Here is a 17,638-nt window from a genome sequence, read left to right as displayed (position 1 = left end):
TTTCGGTGCTGGACCCCGGACTCATTTCACCGGCATTATCACCTTCATATCATTCAGACGCTAAATAACCTAGATGTTGATACAGCGTCGTAAAATAACCCAATAAAAAAACGAACTCAGAATTTTATTTGGAAGAAGGATCAATGTTATTAAGTTCGGGAATATACCCGAATAATCATAGTAGCCTCCCTCGAGATAGTATTAATATTGTTCTTGAATCATACAAGTAACTTTCAATATTAGCATCTTCGATAATTCGCCGAGTACGACCATAATTATTACCCGTCTAGCTACGCTCACCGTAAATTTGTCAATTGATATTACAAGTGAAATTAACACTCTTGGATACGTGTTCAGCTACGTTAAATAGCATCATATAATTGAGAATAAACGTCCCGTTGGGGCTGTGGATACAAACTCATACACGTGTTAATCACATCATTTCACACGTTACGCCACGGTCTTCCGAATTCCTCGTCCCAACCGTTCCCTTGGCAACCTGAGAACTCAGATCTATTGCAGTTGATTCGAGGAACAGGAGCAGGAACAACAACAACAACACAAATTTCGCCACCTCGAGTCACCTGCTCCAACAGAAGTGGAACTGGCAGCCGGAGCTAAACAAGAGGCAGAAATCATCGCGACGCAGACGACGAGACAGGGCGACGGCCTCAATGTGAACATGGGTCTCGAAATATTATTTTTCTTACAGAGATATATACAGAGTGGCCCACTTAACTCTTTCACCTCTGACAGCGTGTGAAATATTTCAGATATACACAAACCGACAATTACAAGTTAAATTACATCGAAGGGGACATTTGATACAGTAATGTATTTTTTGTACATGACATAATTTTCAGGATATTAGAGTCAACTTTACTTTTTTAAATGGGAACCAACTATGACATTCAAGCAGTCAGTAAAGTAGCCAGTTGTTATTAGACAAAGCTAATGCATCATTTACAATACAAAATAGAGTTGGATCCCATTTAAATATATAAAGTTGACTCAATTACCTTGAAAATTATTTCATGTACAAGAAATACATTACGTGTATCAGATGTCCCATTCGATGTAATTTAACTTGTAATTTTATTGTCGGTTTGTGTATATCTGAAATATTTCACACGCTATCGGAGGTGAAAGAGTTAAATGGGCCACCATGTATAGGAAAACACAGTCCAAATATCAGCAATCACATTAAAATAATTCGCGTTCCCTATCTGTATCAAACATTTTATTGGCATTAAACATGTTTTTTGCCTTGATTTTTAAACCTATACGAACAAAATAATATACTTGAGTAAATGTAAGCAAGAAACGAAAGTTAGTGGTTTCTTGAGCATAGAAATACGAGTAAAGATATTTTCAATGTCTCTGCGTTGAGATTGGTGCAATATTATGCAATTATATATAAAATCGACACTTCATTCCGTATTGATTCACAGAAAAATAATGAAAATATTTCCCGCTCTGTGGTCGGTAGAGTGCTGTTCAATGACATTCCTAAAAACGATGTATATTTTTCTGGTTTCTTAGGAAAAAGTGAATTTTTTTCCGCGTTGAGGTCGGCATAATATTGAGTTATGATATTCCAAAAAAGAATACTTTCCTCTATGTTTACATTGAATCAGTAAAATAATGTAAAATAACATTCCAACAAGACACATATTGTTTCTTCTTGCCTCATAACCTATGTTCGAAATAATGTTTGCTTTGAGATTGATAGAGTAGTGCGTAGTAACAGCCCAAATGTGTCAGCACGTTTCTCAAGTTGTCACGTAGTGAAAGCTTCAGGACCTACATTTAAGACATTTCCCATATACCCCTTACTATTTCACAGACAAATGAGATATTCTACTTTCGGGGTGTTTAGATATTAATATTGATGATCATATTATCACTCGTCTCTAACGAATATAAATAGTCCAGTTCTTATTCTCCTTTTGACTTCTTGGCAGCAGCTCATGTTACTGCTTATAGTACACCCCAAGTTTATATTTTTACTTTTCTTCCTATGACCATGGTCTTCGTCTTGTTGACATTTATCTTTATTCCATACTGCTCACAGCTAACATTTAGCTCCAGTAGCATATTCCTTAGTATCGTCACCTCTTCTGCTAATAACGCCATATAAAGGGCATCCTTGTCGTACTCCTCTCCCTATTTCACTTCCTTCTGACATTTCTTCTCCTATCCTGACTTTGACTCGTTGTTTCATATGAAGTTTACTGAATACATTATACTTATACTTATATGCAACGATATAAAACAAAAGAATACATGACACAATGATGAAATTGTAGTGAAATAACTTAAACAGAATGAATAACAGCATAATTCTGAAACAAGTTTTCTTGAAAACTAATAATGTTGGTTGTCCACATCAGAGATCACAAACTGATATCTAAATAGACTCTTCTATAGGCCTATTCTGAATTAATGCAGATTAATAAATAAACAGAACTTCGCGCTTGGCGCGTTAATTACAGTGGTCTGCATTTTGAAATTTTTTTATTGTTTTGCATCTGATATGTCATTCTTAACGGGTTTTTCGTGTTGAATTAGAGAATAATTTCCAATTTCTTTGAATACGTCAGTTTTCATACAAATCATAAAAATGTGAATAAATACTAATAAATTAAGAACCATCTAGTTAATGAAGTTGTAACTTTGTAAAAGTCATGAAAATTATTTTCAACAAGCATTTTGAGAGAAAAAATTGGACTACAATTTGCTAATAATAATTAACAGTCATATTATTCATAACCTTAAGTTACCTCTATATTTCATAAAATTTCCTCCTTTTTGACTTATTGAATGTTGTTCAAAGCAGTCCCTTTGCAATATTCAGCAAGCAGCCACTATGTTGCCACTCCACTTCCCTTGACGCCTCATTTTCATTTTTTGATATCTTGGTCAAATCTTTCACCTTGTTTCTCATTAAAATCTTCTAAATTATCAGAAAAATAATTTGGATTGGAATGAAGGAAATATACTTTGACAGTAATGTTGCAAGAAATTTGTTTAAAATTTTGTAACAACACTTTTACTATTTTAACATAATAATTTGGGTCTTTTTTTACTTCCAAGGAGATAAAAAACGACTCTTCGGAACGTATTTCAGCTCTTCTTTAGATTTTCACTCATAATATTCTTGAACTGCCTGCATATCATCAATTTTCGAATTTCTGGACAATTGAATAGGCCCATACAGCCTTAATTTTTTTCATAGGTTAATAACGTAAATTTAATAGAAAGGCGTCATTATTTAGAGAGTTCACAAATTGTTCCAGTTAAACATGAGGACAATCTAATGCACCTCAGATGCGGCCGCAATTTTGTTAACTATTTTTCTCTAAAACCACTGTTTGGAACTAGAATGACGAAGAGGAATACCCATGAAGATAGGAGACGGAGAAGACTGGCACAAGACAGGACAGAATGGAGGAATGAATGCATCAATTAATGAAAAACGGTTGAATTAGTTATCGAAATACTGCATTTAAACTTTTTCCCAGAGAACTTAGGAGCTATAAGCGATGAACAAGGGGAAAGATTCCCTCAAGATATACACAGGATGGAACAACGATATCAAGGAAGGTGGGATTCTAGTATGATGGGGGACTACTGTTGGTTTTTGTTCAGAGAAAGTGACGCAAACTGCAAGAGGAAAAAATAGCTGTAAGTAACGAAATATATTTTAAAAAAATCTAGCTTGAAGTCTGTTTATGGTTATTTAATTCATGTAGGGCTCCTAAATTATTTGGTTTGAGATTTTAATCAATTTTATTTTATTTATTTATATCACAAGTTTGCAATGTCTTAAACACCTTTCTGTACCCATTTCAAGAAATTTAATTTCATCATCATCAACATCACGGGTTGAGCCGGTAGGCCCGTTCCGTCCCCATTAGAATTGTTCTCTCCAACGAAAACTAGGACGACCAACATTTCTCCTTCCTCTTGGAGCATACTGGAAAGCTTTCTTGGGGATTCGATGATCCTCCATCCTTTCTAGATGTTCCATCCACCTATTTCTGTGATTTGTTAACTTTTGTGTTATTCCCTCTATCCCTAATTCTTTTCTGATATCTTCATTCCTCTTGTGTTGTAATAAAGAATATCCCGCCACTGATCTTAGGAATTTCATTTCTGAGGCTTCTAGTCGTCTTTTGTCTCTTTCTGTTAAGGTCCAAGTCTCTGCTCCGTAAAGTAGTACTGGAAGGGCTACTGTTTTGTAGAGTTTTAACTGTGTTTCTTTCGTTGTTCTTTTTCCTAAGCTCCGTCTAATTGTTCCACATATACCTTGAAATCTAATTTATTAACCTTAAAAAATTATAGTTCATCTGATTCAGATTTAAATTAATAAAATAAAAGCCTATTTTTAAGGGGAAAAGTATATAATGCTACTTTTTCTTATTGTAATTATTTTTATGCAGCGTTATTATTTTTCTGTGCAACGTCAGTGTATTTTGTGTATACATTTTGTACCTTAGGAATTTATTTCTTTTAACTGTTGTAATTACGTATTTTGAAAAGCGCAAAACCCTTTTTTATATTAAAATACTTCCGCTTCTGTCACACAAAAATGTTACTTGTAACAGATTTTTCGTTGCGATTTTCGTAATAAGCAGGGTGGTTTAGTAAAAAATCAGCTGATTTTACTTCTGTGGCAGACAAAAAGTTAAAATTTGTTGGCTAGTGTTATTTCCAAAACAACAAAATGCAGGCAGACCAGTGTTATAAACAAACAAATAGTTTGCAGCAACGATGTCGCAAATTAACCGAGTCAGATTTAAATGCTAAATGAACTGTATGATGTCCTCCTTTGTTTACCCCTGAAAAAATTCATAACACTCGTTGCTGTTTGTATCCAGAGTACACTCGTTCAGCGAATTACGAGTAGTGCTGCAGGGAGTGGCAAAGAGGATGTCACTACACCAACCAATAACAGTAACTTATCTCCCTGCAAACATGGACCGCATTGGTTGCATTCTGACGGCCTGGCACTATTTCACCTGCAATAATTACATCTCGCGTCGTACGAAATATATCAAGCCCAGGACAATGACACCAAGCGAAAAGAAGCCTTCAGTGTTGCCAATATATCTACTTTGTATTCATTTACATACAACATAATCACTTCCTTTTTCTTCTTCGTTTGAGTTCAAAGGAAATGTGTTTTAAGTCAAAAGTCATCGAGATCAAAATGAAAGCTATGTATTTCGTATAGCATATATTTTAGTAAAACAAAAATTTAAAGTTGTACAGCTTTCGACAGAAAAAATGACCGCTCTCCTGTAGCGTGAATTTGTCTAAATTCACTACGGACTACGCCTGGATCACACGACTTGCGAAAGAATGTTTATTTTGTACTTAATTTTTCCCTTGAATTATCTTTGTCATAAAATACTTATTGCAACATATGGTCTATAAACGGCCAGGAAAAGCACCAAACAAACAAAACAAAGGAAAAACAGAGCAGAGTTGTGTATAAGAAATTCGTTCCCTTGTAAACCTAAGCTCTCAAGGAAACAACCGTAGTTTTCCGGAAGGGACTTTGCGTATGGCAGCCGGTTATTATTATTTTGTCTAATATCAGACGTGTAAATTTTCACTGCTTTCTGCAATTTATAGAATTAAAAATTAACGAGTGACGTTTTCTATCACATTCCGAAAATTTATATGACACCAGTAATTGTCGTCATCAGTTACGATGCAATGGTGATGATTTATTTTAAGATGCAAAAAATTAAATTCCGTAGGAAAGGTTACACTTAATTTTATACATGAAAAAGAAAAACATTAACGGTCTTACTAATAAACAGTGTACATATAGTTTTATACGAGACTTATGCAGAGCTCAGACGTTACTAATAAACCAAGTATAAGCAATGGATGTATAAACAGCCTGTAACTATACATGGGAATTGAAGAGTTCAGAACCATAGTGGGCCAAGCAACATTTACTAAAATTGTAGAAAACAAGGGTTAAAATGAAGTTATCTGCAGTAATCTCAGACCTCGAGTGACATTTATTAAGACTATTTCGTGGATAAAATAAAAATGTAAATAATATATCCCTAAAATTCGATCACGAAATGTTAATAATTGTATAAACGAATACTTAACCTATTCAGACATTGTGAAGTTGAAATACTCGTAGATGAATATCGATTACTGCAATAAAGAAATTCGATGTTATTCAGTAATCCCAATTGCGAAAAGTGAAATACAGGTTTAACAATGTTAATTACATGTACTGCCCTTTTCTCTTATTATTATAACACAAATACATTTTCATTATCTGTTGAAATCATAAATTAATTTAACAGTAACAGTGGGGACAGCTATATACCAATGCTTATATTTTCACAGCGAGACATGTTGCTACACATTGAAGTCATCTCTGTATAGATAGGCCTAATTAAAAAACGAATTTTATTACGCCATACGGAAGGCAGTTTGATCAAAGACCTTATTATTACTATGCAACGACTTTGTGCGATGATGTTACATAAATTTGAACATTTGACTTTCTATTAATTATAGGTTAAGTTACCTGTGGGACCAGGACCAATGTCAGCTGTGCCTTATTTCGACCGTTACAATCATTGCTACACGAAAGCATTTTTTATAGTTCGACAAACGCATTCTCGCTGTAGTGTATAACGGAACTGAAGCTGCATCTACACAGTTCAATATTCTAATCGCGTATGCGTGCAATCTGGGAAGAATATTGAAAGAATCAATTTTAAAATGTACGTTCAATTAAGATGCATGAAGATTTTGTGTCTACATGGTGCGCCGTTTTGAACGTCGTCTTCACTGCGTAAATATATCAATTAATATTAAATATCAATCTTGCATTCATTGCTTTAAAGTTGAAAGAAAAGTTTAACCGTGTAGTTGTATCTTAATGTCTTCAAGATCATCAATTTACGGGGAAACAGTTGGCGACAGTGACTAAACAAAAGAACGACCACGCGATAAATTGATAGCGATAAATCTAGCTAAAAACATTATCGTAAAGTGTGACTGTGATTGGTTGGAATTCAAAATTTCATTAGTCGAAAATGGAATGACGTGATATAAGGAAATAGTCACCATAATTCAATGGAAACATATAGCAAGTAGAATTACATTTATATTTATTATTGGATTATTAGTTGAAATTTTATTATGAAATTGGATTTAATTGTAATTTTTATAATTGCAATAAAGTATACACATTCAAACTAAATTATAAGTCAATCTTCATTAAACTATGGTATTCACTTAACTTTAATGCTTGCTTTCTCCGTTTTTAGTAAATCGAGCTTGGCCCACTATGCTCTGAACCCTTCAATTGCTCTGCAGTAATTATATACACTATACAACAGGGGCGTATTTTGCGGACTACCGGGGCTACCGGCGGTAGCCCAAGGAAATTACAAAAGAAAAAGTTTATAATATAACATAATGTAATAATTTTGTATTACCGTATTAGTTTTACCACAGTAATTAAAATTAAAGTAATTGTTAGATTTATATGCGCTCTCTGCTCTCGAAAGAAACAAGTTGTCAAGGCGGCATCACTGGAGAAACCGCTGCTACGAAGGATAGCTTGTGACCGTTCCGCTCACGTCGCACAACTCCCCGTCCCCCCGCTCCCACCTGTTTCCATCGTGCACTGTAGGTAGGTGAGTTGCCGCTCTCGTGATCGGTTTCTTGGAAGGCGCGAAGCAACAATATGCTTAGTACGCTAGCTCATTAATGTAATTGTGTTCTTGCAGTGCAGTATTTTAAATTTGTGACTTATTCGAGTGTCTAAGAGTTATATTAATTGTGAATTATTAAGTTTCTAATTTCCAAATTAAGTGATATTGTGAAAAATATGGCAGAACAAGTTTCTGGAGAGGTTTGTGTTGAAAATGACTGTGTAATAGAAGGTTTATTAAAAGTGCCTTTTAACCGTCGTACATACAACGAGAAAGTTGAAATTGTGAAAATGGGAAGACCAACTCCTGAGTTAAATTTGTCCATGGACGTAAAAGAAAAACAGCGTGAGTACATACGCCATTTCACTTCAACATCATATGGTAAGTGGAATTGGTTGTGTGGTAGTTCTAAACTGTCTAAACTATTTTGCTGGCCATGTTTGTTATTTAGCCACGAAACTAATGTGTGGTCAAGAGAGGGGTTTTGTAATATGAACTCCCTTCGAACGGCAGTCCTAAAACACGACAAATCAAAAGTTCATATTTATAGTAGCATGAACTTTGCAAACTTTGGGAAGACAAGAATTGATTTACAGCTAGATAAGCAAAAAGTTCTACACATCAACCAACACAATGCTATTGTGAAAAAAAAAATCGGGAGATTTTACTGCGTCTTATTAACGCAGTCTGCTTTCTAGGAAAACAAGAATTGGCTTTACGGGGTCATAATGAGAGTGTGGAATCAGACAATAGAGGAAATTATATTGAATATTTAAGTTCCTTAAGTGAATTTGACCATTTACTGGCCAATCATCTTGAGAGTTCAACAGTATTCCGTGGTACTTCTCCCGCAATTCAGAATGACTTAATATTTGCTATAAGTGGGGTTATGATAAAGAACATAAAATCTGAAATAGAAGAAGCACCTTTTGTGGCCATTGTTGTTGATGAAACAAGTGACTGCTCTAATCAGAGTCAATTGTCCACTGTTTTAAGATACGTCGACAGTACTGCCAATGTTCAAGAACGGTTTATAGGATTCACAAATGTCAGTTCGGGCAAAACTGCTGCTGCTTTGTTTCAGCATGTGGAAGGTGTTATAGCAGAATACAATGTCGGCAATAAGTTAATTGCACAGACAAACGATGGTGCTTCAGTTATAGCGGGAAATATTAATGGCTTAAAAACAAAAGTTCAAGAAAAGTATCCTCAAGCACTGTTTGTCCATTGTTACAGCCATGTTCTCAATTTAGTTTTGCAACAAACTACTTTATCCATTCCAGAATGCCGCATTTTTTTCAAAACACTGTCGGGTTTAGCTGCATTTTTCTCATCTCCTAAAAGATCAGAAAAACTCAAGGAATTTATGAAAAAGAAACTCCCAAAAGTAGCACCAACTAGATGGAATTTTACATCTCGGCTTGTAAATACAGTAAAGTAATACAGAGAACAACTGACTACTTTCTTTGAAAATATCATTTGTAATGACTCTGAAGAAAACTGGGATGATGATGTAATTGTGCAGGCTCAAGGATATTTGTATTTTTTCACACAGTTTCAGAATATATTTCTTCTTGAAGTCTATGCTAGAGTGTTCGCACATACAGATGTGCTCTACAACATTCTTCAGACAAAAAGTCTAGACATAGCATACTGCTTGCAAGAGGTATCAAAGTTAAAACATACTATATCCGAGTTCAGACGTAGTGGGTTTCCGTCCATATGGAGTAATATGGAAAATGAAAATTCTTCAGACAATACAATGGAACCACCATTAAAGCGAAGAAAAGGAGATGATGAATTGAAATACAGGCAGCTGTACTACAGCATACTAGATCGTATGCACATGGAAATTACTGACAGATTTTCTGATTATGGAAAGCTTCAGTTCACACATCTTCTAGATTCTCAAAAATTTTCTGCTTATAGAGAAAACTTCCCGAATGAGGCACTAAACAAATTATTTCAGTCCTGTAACAGTCACTTTGATCAAGTACGTTTGAAAAATGAATTAAGTGTAATATATTCAGCAGAAGTCTTTGATTTTTCGAACAAACCTATCCATGAAATATTATCTGCCATATATGAAAACCAGCTGAACCAAGTTATTCCTGGCAACATTAATTGTGACAATACCAGCTGCGTCAACATCGGTAGAAAGAACATTTTCTTCGTTGAAGAGAATAAAATCCTACTATAGATCAACTCATACACAAGAACGTTTATCCGGCTTGGCACTGATGTCAATTGAAAAGTCATTTCTACAGAAACTTCGCAAGCGGCCCAACTGTAATTTCAATGACGAAGTCATCAAAGTATTTTCGTCCCAATCAAGACGTCTGGAATTCACATATAAATAGGTAAGGAATTTTATTATAGGGTTTTTAAAATATATTTTGTGTAATAATATGGTCAGTGGTAGCCCAGACCCTTAAACCAGTATACGCCACTGCTATACAATAAACTCCTTGTTTAAACGTTGTATGTACAGAAAAAAATGGCCGCCCCTCTAACAGCTGTTCGTATCGATTGTCATTTTATGATTATGGTTGCTTTGTAACCACAGAAGAACAAACCAAAGAACACAGCATAATTAGAATAATATTTCTGTAGCTGTACTCTTTGACCAAAATATAGCGTGGTAATCGATCAGCCCAGTTGTCCTATCGATACTTAGCGCGGCACAGTAGCGAGGATTATCGGATACAATAGAGAACCTCAGTTATTTTATTACCTTTCGTAATGAAGTAATGACGAAACTATGACGTAGATGTGTAACAGTTGTACTGTTAAACACGACGTATGTAGTGATTATTAGTAAGGAATTTACACACGACTTATAAACGAGCTATTCATTGTGTCGGGATCAGACAGTTAAACGTCTGCATAAGAGTATTTATTAATAGGCTTAATAAACTCAGACTCATTTTAACATCTTGATACAAAGTATGACATTAGCGAAAAAGTATTAATAAAATACATTTATTTACAACAATACGTACAGAAAAAGCCACGGTGGCTCAGTGCTAGAGCACTGGGTTGGGCCCGAGTTCAAATCCGGATTCACCTTGAACTTATAATTTGTGTGGGTAAGCATATGGTCCAGGCAACACAGGGAGTTCCCCAAGGTACTCAGGTTCCCCAGTGATATCCCAACAATTATCAATTATCATCATTCAATACGAATGCAATGTTGTGCATACTGAATAGTTTCTGACAAGCTAAGAGGCCTGTGCTTCTTGACACCATGGATATCAATCAGCCACGCTCGTAGATTCGGAACAAATATTGACCATTCCACTGATTGCACAAGGAAAATACATTATTGTGGAAAATAAGGGTTGGTTGGCTGGCTCTACGAGAGCTGGATCCGGAACGGTCTGTACACTTAGGCATATTTGACCCACTGCACGCCCTATATATGCGACAATCGTCTAAGTCAGACAGGTGTCCCGAGTGACATTCGTGAATCCGACGCTGACAGATGGGCCATCCTTCCTCAGCTCATGATAAAACCAGGTCCTCTCCGCATGCGAGTAGCCCGAAATCCCAAGTCCTTATGAAATGCCTGTTAGTTAAACATAGGCTAAAGGATTGGCAAAGATAATCGAAATCAAATTCTAAACTGCTGAAATAGATCTTTAATACAGCAATGTTTGTAAGGACAGAACATGAATTAAAAATCACCTCACAACTACCATTTAATTCAACTTTGAAGAATATTCCAGAAAACTCCAAAGTAAGGCCCTTTTGTGAAAAAGCCCAAAGATATAAAAATCAGTGATAAGCCAAGAAATTATAAAATTTGTTTCAATTGCTTGGTTGCGATGAATATTCGCCAAACGAAATCTATACATTTCTAGATATTTGGAAAATCATTAAACCACAGTAAGTAAGGACACCCTGTTTGACACTTATAAAGTAATGGCTACACTAGTTCTTCTCTTATTATTGCACAATTTTGGCACTCGACAAAGTACACTAAAAAAACTGAAAAGTGGAGAAATCAAATTCTTCAGATAAGCTGCTGAATATATAAGAGAAGACGAAATAATTAACCTCACGTCAGTATACTTTACAATGAAATAAGATTTTATTAATCACATAATATATGAAACAAAGAATGAAAAGAATTTGCTTATTAGCAGACCATATTAGATCTACAAATAGCAATGTTATGATAAAGCCACTTATTCATCCAAATCAAGAAAGAGAATGCTGAAATTGTATGCCTTCTTGTTCCAAATATTTGTCACATCTGTTAAAGAAGTGACGCGTCACTCGCTCCATTTCCCGTTGATAAAGTAGCTGCTTGTTTTTTCGGAGAAGTAGTATCCGAGAAAATATCGCTTTGCAATTTAGTTTGTGTAAGTGAATAATTATATTCTATTATAAAGGTCTTCCAATAAGAGTGTCACACTTTTAAAATTATTGTATAAACGAAAGAGGTTTATTTATTTAATTACTATTATTTGGAAGCATACTTAATGTCATTACGTATGGAAGAGAACGTCAATTAAATGGCCGCCACGGCTTCCTTGGGTTGCGCGTATACGGACGGGTTTTCCAATTTTCAATAACAGAAAACATAAATCAGGCTCAATTTCAACACAAATAACGCACATGATATTGTTCCTTAGGTTATTAACTGTTTCTGGCTTGTTGGTATAAACTCGTTATTTAACATAACCCCGTAAGAAGTAATTCAGCGGCGTTAAATCACATGATCTCGGGTGCCAGTTAACATCACCACCACGCGAAATGATGAAGCCTCTGTACTTCTACCTCAGAAGGTCCACTCTTTCGTGAGCAGTACGACACGTGGCGACATCTTATTGAAATAGACATTTCTGAGGTACATACCTTCCAAAAATAATCCCTTATCATAGCCCGGTATCTTACACACTGTACACTTCACGGAATGCACGGAATGCTTGGTGAACGGATGATTTTTTTTAATAATAAATTTTAATCATTTCTACCCGTTGTGGAATGGTGTAAAGTTTCATGATTATTTGTCAACAATAACTGTAACGTTGGAAAAATATGACTGCTATAGCTTCATAAACACGGCAGCTGTTATATGTTAAAAGTAGGACCCTCTTATTGGAAGATCCTTTTTATGAGGCGCTCATTTGAGGCGTTCCGTAAGAGAAGGACGAACCCGCCAAATGTACCTGTAGAGATAATCGATGTTCAAAGTATTTTACCTGTAAACGAAATAAGGGCGAATCCGCCAAGGACACGTCTGTATATAATGATAATTATTTTGTACACTGAAAAACGAATACCGTTATTGAAAATTGCAATTAAATGTCCAATTTAATATTCCATCTTAATTGTGATCATAGATGACTTTATGAATTCATCAAGATTATGGGAATAATTTGAAAACAGTACTAATATTAAAAAATCAAAGGTCGTAAAATGAACTCAATAGTGGCAGACATTAATAATAATAATAATAATAATAATAATAATAACAACAACAACAATTGTCACTGCGATATGACATTTACAAAGTGACTGAAATTATTAACAAATAAAAAATAAGTAGATCTCTGTCATGTTATTACCCTTGCTATCAAAAATGGTCTCATTTGTTCTGGGAACAGAGGCGCTAATGATCCATTACATCATCTTCATGAAAATGTTCCTCTGAGTCGGTCACTGCTAGTTTTCGTACTAATGTTCGATTCACCTTTGTTCCTTTTTCTTAGCTTGTACGTTTTTCCATTTTTCGACATGCCTCTGACTTTCCTACAATAACCAGATATGCCTGGTTGATTATCACCGTCACTATTATCATAATAAGCTATTACAATGTCATAAATACACGTAATTCCTCACTACTGTTGTACTAGTCTATGTGGCTACAACAACACTGAGACAATGAATGGCGTGCGCCTTCAGGCGGAGTGGCTTATTCGCCCTTCTCGTACGGAGTAATATGAATATTATGAACCTGTCACAGGCTACGCAGTTTCTCCAACCTTACAAACAATGATAATTTCGATGTAGTAAGAGCTAGTCCGACAACGTCTACTAGGCTTATGTTACAGATATGTGTCTTAAATATATGAGGAGTAAAAAACACAAAATTGGATCCTTGGCGGACTAGCCCTTCTCTTACGGAACGCCTCATTTTCAAAACGTCTCTTGTCCACCTGATAACGAAAGTCAGAGTCCATGGATACCCAGAGTAGCACAATCAGCTAGTCGGACGCCACTGCTATTACATTTAAACACGCTTGAGATACGAACATTTAAAGTAAAACTCAATTTAGGCCAATGTCCATGGCCCTTAAAATTAAAAATATTTTATTCTGATTTAGGCTACATTCATTACCTATACATCTGTATACGGCAAATAGCGCAAGCTGGAATACCAATGGCTGATTTGTCGGCATTTCCGGTGCAAATGATTGCGGCACACTGGATATCGACGGGACTCTGACGAAAATGAGCTTCTTGCGTCCATGCAATCTTCAAATAAAACTTTACACAAAACTATCATGATTTGGCTTCATAACGCCCTCTAAACCACTAAAATCTTCCATTAAAAATGACTATTGGAGTCAAATTGACTCTTCTCCACAGAAAAATTGCGATAAAATATTTGTTCCAGCTTTGGAATCTGAGTCTCACTCTTCCATTTGGTTCTAAATGCACAAATCTCTTTGGTTTCATAATGTCTCTTGCCGAGCTGGTAAGAAATTTTAGATCTGAAATCGTTTTTCGTGATTTCTCACAAAGTTCTGGGACTGGACAAGGATCATTTTGAAAATAAGTTCCTCATGTTATGGTTACATTTACTAATAACAAGTTGATGCAGAAGTTCGTAGTGTCTTTGATTTCCATGGTAATAACCTAGGACCTTTGTAAGACATTTGTTTGGGCTTTTTATTTTAATCCCATAGTATTTTGTTACTAAATGTGTCTTAAATTTTCCAATCTGTAAGAAACTTCGTTAATTATGGTCTAAATAAAATGGAGTGTAAATACAAAAAAAGAAGAAAAAAAATATTTTCGATATACCTTTCTATTTGAATTTAAGAGTAAAAACATCGGAGGCCACTAGAATCATTTGTGTCGTTTACTGCGAGAGCACCATCGAGGAAAGTACGAAACGAAAATGATTATTTATTTTTCCGTTTCAAAGAGGGCCATTTTGACATGAATAATTTCCCATGTACAGAAGAACTTCCGACTTTTATGAAGACTTTTCAAAAGTTTAATCCATGTGAACTACCTCGAGAATTTGCCACCATGAACAATTGCGACTAATCAAAAATCATAGATATTTACATCCCATGGGAAAAATAAAAAAAATGAGTACTTGGGTACCGTACTTTATTAGTGAAAACAGCAAAAGATTAATGTGTTACCATAATTTTGTCCTTCCGTACTTGATCGTCATCGTTTAGGTCATCAACAATATCGATCGTTTTTGTGTCAGATTGTTACTAATGACGAAAAATGATGTCTTTTCATCAACAATAAGAACAGAAAGGACTGGCTGACCTCTCTATTTCTTTTCCATAGATGCTATGATAAGATTTTTTATCTCCTCTCACAGCCCTCTGGTCTGCTTAGGACCCATGACCGAATAGTATACTGGAAACGTTTACCATCAAACCACTGAGACCAATTAGTAGGGAGTGAACGGAGCAAATTTCGTTTTTATTACGAACGAAAGTCCAATTAATAATGACGGGCTATATAACAGAAATTTGCATTTCTTAAAAGAAAAAAATTGCGTTCCTTTTATAGCTTTATAAGATAAAATAAATTAATTTAATAAAATTAATGAATTTAATTTGGAAACAAAACTATTATTGTGTTGGCTGTGAATTGCATGAAATTGTATTCTCACAAAAAAATCGATTTTTGGTTACGGTATCTTTTCTATAGGTCTATAGGTGAAGCAATGCAAAAATTGGTGCATAGGAACATAGGCTACTCTGTAATGAAACACCATTTTAAATTTTAAAGTTATTAACATAACATATGCACTCACTTAATTAATGAAGGTAATATTATAAAAGTTATAAAGACGACTTTATACACTATTGACGCTACGAGAAGTATATTTAGCAAGAGAAACTGCTTTGAAGGTGGGTGTTCAAAAGGTAATGCATCAAACAAGTCATCTTTCTTCAGGGATTTCACTGGAAACTATTCCAATAGATGTCATCATTTGTCTAAAATATTTATATACTCGTACACAAATATTTGAATTGGAGAGACTTTCTTTCTCGAAATGTTCTACGCTTTGACATGTAGACCTTACAAATGTCACTAGATAACCAAATACCAATATGACGTCTATTAACCACTTGAAAGATGTTTTACGAATTAAGTGGCTTTTCAAACTGTGCACAGAACAAAACATGAATTCTACATATGTACTATAGAGAAAGAGAAAGGTTCTGTGTAAGTTATTTGTTTTTCTTGTTAAGAAATAAAGACGCTTCTTTGATCACATTTCTAACGAACATTCTTGCACATATAAACATGTCCGAAATTTTTCGCAAACATTAATTGCAAAATTCGTTAAAATTAGTATACACTGAGGTGGTTTTTCAATTTCTTTCTAATGTGCAATAAACACAATTTTTTAAATTTTATTTTTATTTCCTTACAAATAAGCTTAATTATTTATTGCCATTATTATTATTATTATTATTATTATTATTATTATTATTATTATTATTATTATTATTACTACAACTACTACTACTACTACTACTACTACTACTACTACTACTACTACTACTACTACTACCACCACCACCACTAGCACTAGCACTATCACCACTTACTCATCGACATTATCACCATCACAGAAAGTCCGATAGATAAGAAAAGTGTGTTCCACGGGAAATTATGAGTTCTTCAAAGTATTCCTGGAGAAAAGAGAATGTGTTTATGGCCATGTCAACAACTTCTAACGTAACTGTGTTACTCGGTGAAACATTTCACGGAAGCTATTTGAAACCTGTTTTAAAGATGGGCTATTTGCACATTGAAGTCCGTGTGAATGTTTTATAGAAAATAACGTAAAACATTCTTAACATTATAATTATACTACAATTCAAGGAATAGTTCCTTTGACCATTCTTTTTTCTTGAAGTGAAAGATAACGAGGGTACTATATCTATCCTCTGTGAAGTAGAGATACTCTAGATTTGCACTTCTCTATCAAAATTCTAAGCTGGGTTCGTTGATTTGCAGCTTATCATTTTACGAAACGCTCATATACGAATTCCTACTTAACTGTTGATTTTCCTGGTAAAATGGCTGAAATAACACATGCAGATCTTCAATACAAATCGGAAGGAAAGCTTTCTTCAGAATAACTCATTTCAGCGAATGAAGCTGAGAAAGGTATCTAACCAGGAAGCTGCAAGAAGCCTAAAGACTCAAAGTGTGAAAGAGAATGAAGAAACGATATAAAATTTGCGTTCTTCGGAAAATGTAACTTAAGTCAATATTACCTCTTTCTAAATTTAAAAGTTCTTAAATTTCTCTGGAGTCTTAGAAATTGTGGAACACGCTGTATGAATGAACGTTTACAGCTGTTGCAATGATCTCGCCGTTACATTGAACAGGTGAGTTGGTAAGCCTAATCCATTACCATGTGTCTAACAATATAAATGTATTATCCTTTCGCCTTAGAAGGTAAAGGAATGACCCATTCCCGCCGCTCTTCCTCGATAGTGACTCCATCATAATGATGCATCATGCGGCCACTATAGGTCACAAAGACAAGCCGAAATGACCGACTGATTTAATAGCGCTCTCTGACCTTATCCCGAGGCGCCTCGTTTAAATCCACTCTCCACGACTAAATTTCGGATTTACGTGTGTAAGTGAATCTATGCCCCTAAAAGTGAAAGACCACCACCACCACCACCATCATCATGATC

General features: G+C 34.9%; 1 long non-coding RNA gene across 1 annotated transcript in view; it reads left to right on the top strand.

Moving 5' to 3' along the window:
- The first annotated feature begins 536 nt into the window (after window positions 1–536).
- Window positions 537–17,638, top strand: part of LOC138695288 (uncharacterized) — a 64,364-nt gene continuing 47,262 nt past the window's right edge. The window contains exon 1 of the long non-coding RNA XR_011331117.1: window positions 537–686. This is a non-coding gene — a long non-coding RNA (uncharacterized lncRNA). The remainder of the gene's footprint in view (window positions 687–17,638) is intronic.

Source organism: Periplaneta americana, chromosome 2, assembly GCF_040183065.1.
Source record: "Periplaneta americana isolate PAMFEO1 chromosome 2, P.americana_PAMFEO1_priV1, whole genome shotgun sequence".
NCBI classification, from domain to species: Eukaryota; Metazoa; Arthropoda; class Insecta; order Blattodea; family Blattidae; genus Periplaneta; species Periplaneta americana.
Note: the sequence above shows the minus strand (reverse complement) of the source record. Positions and strands in the feature narration are given on the sequence as shown.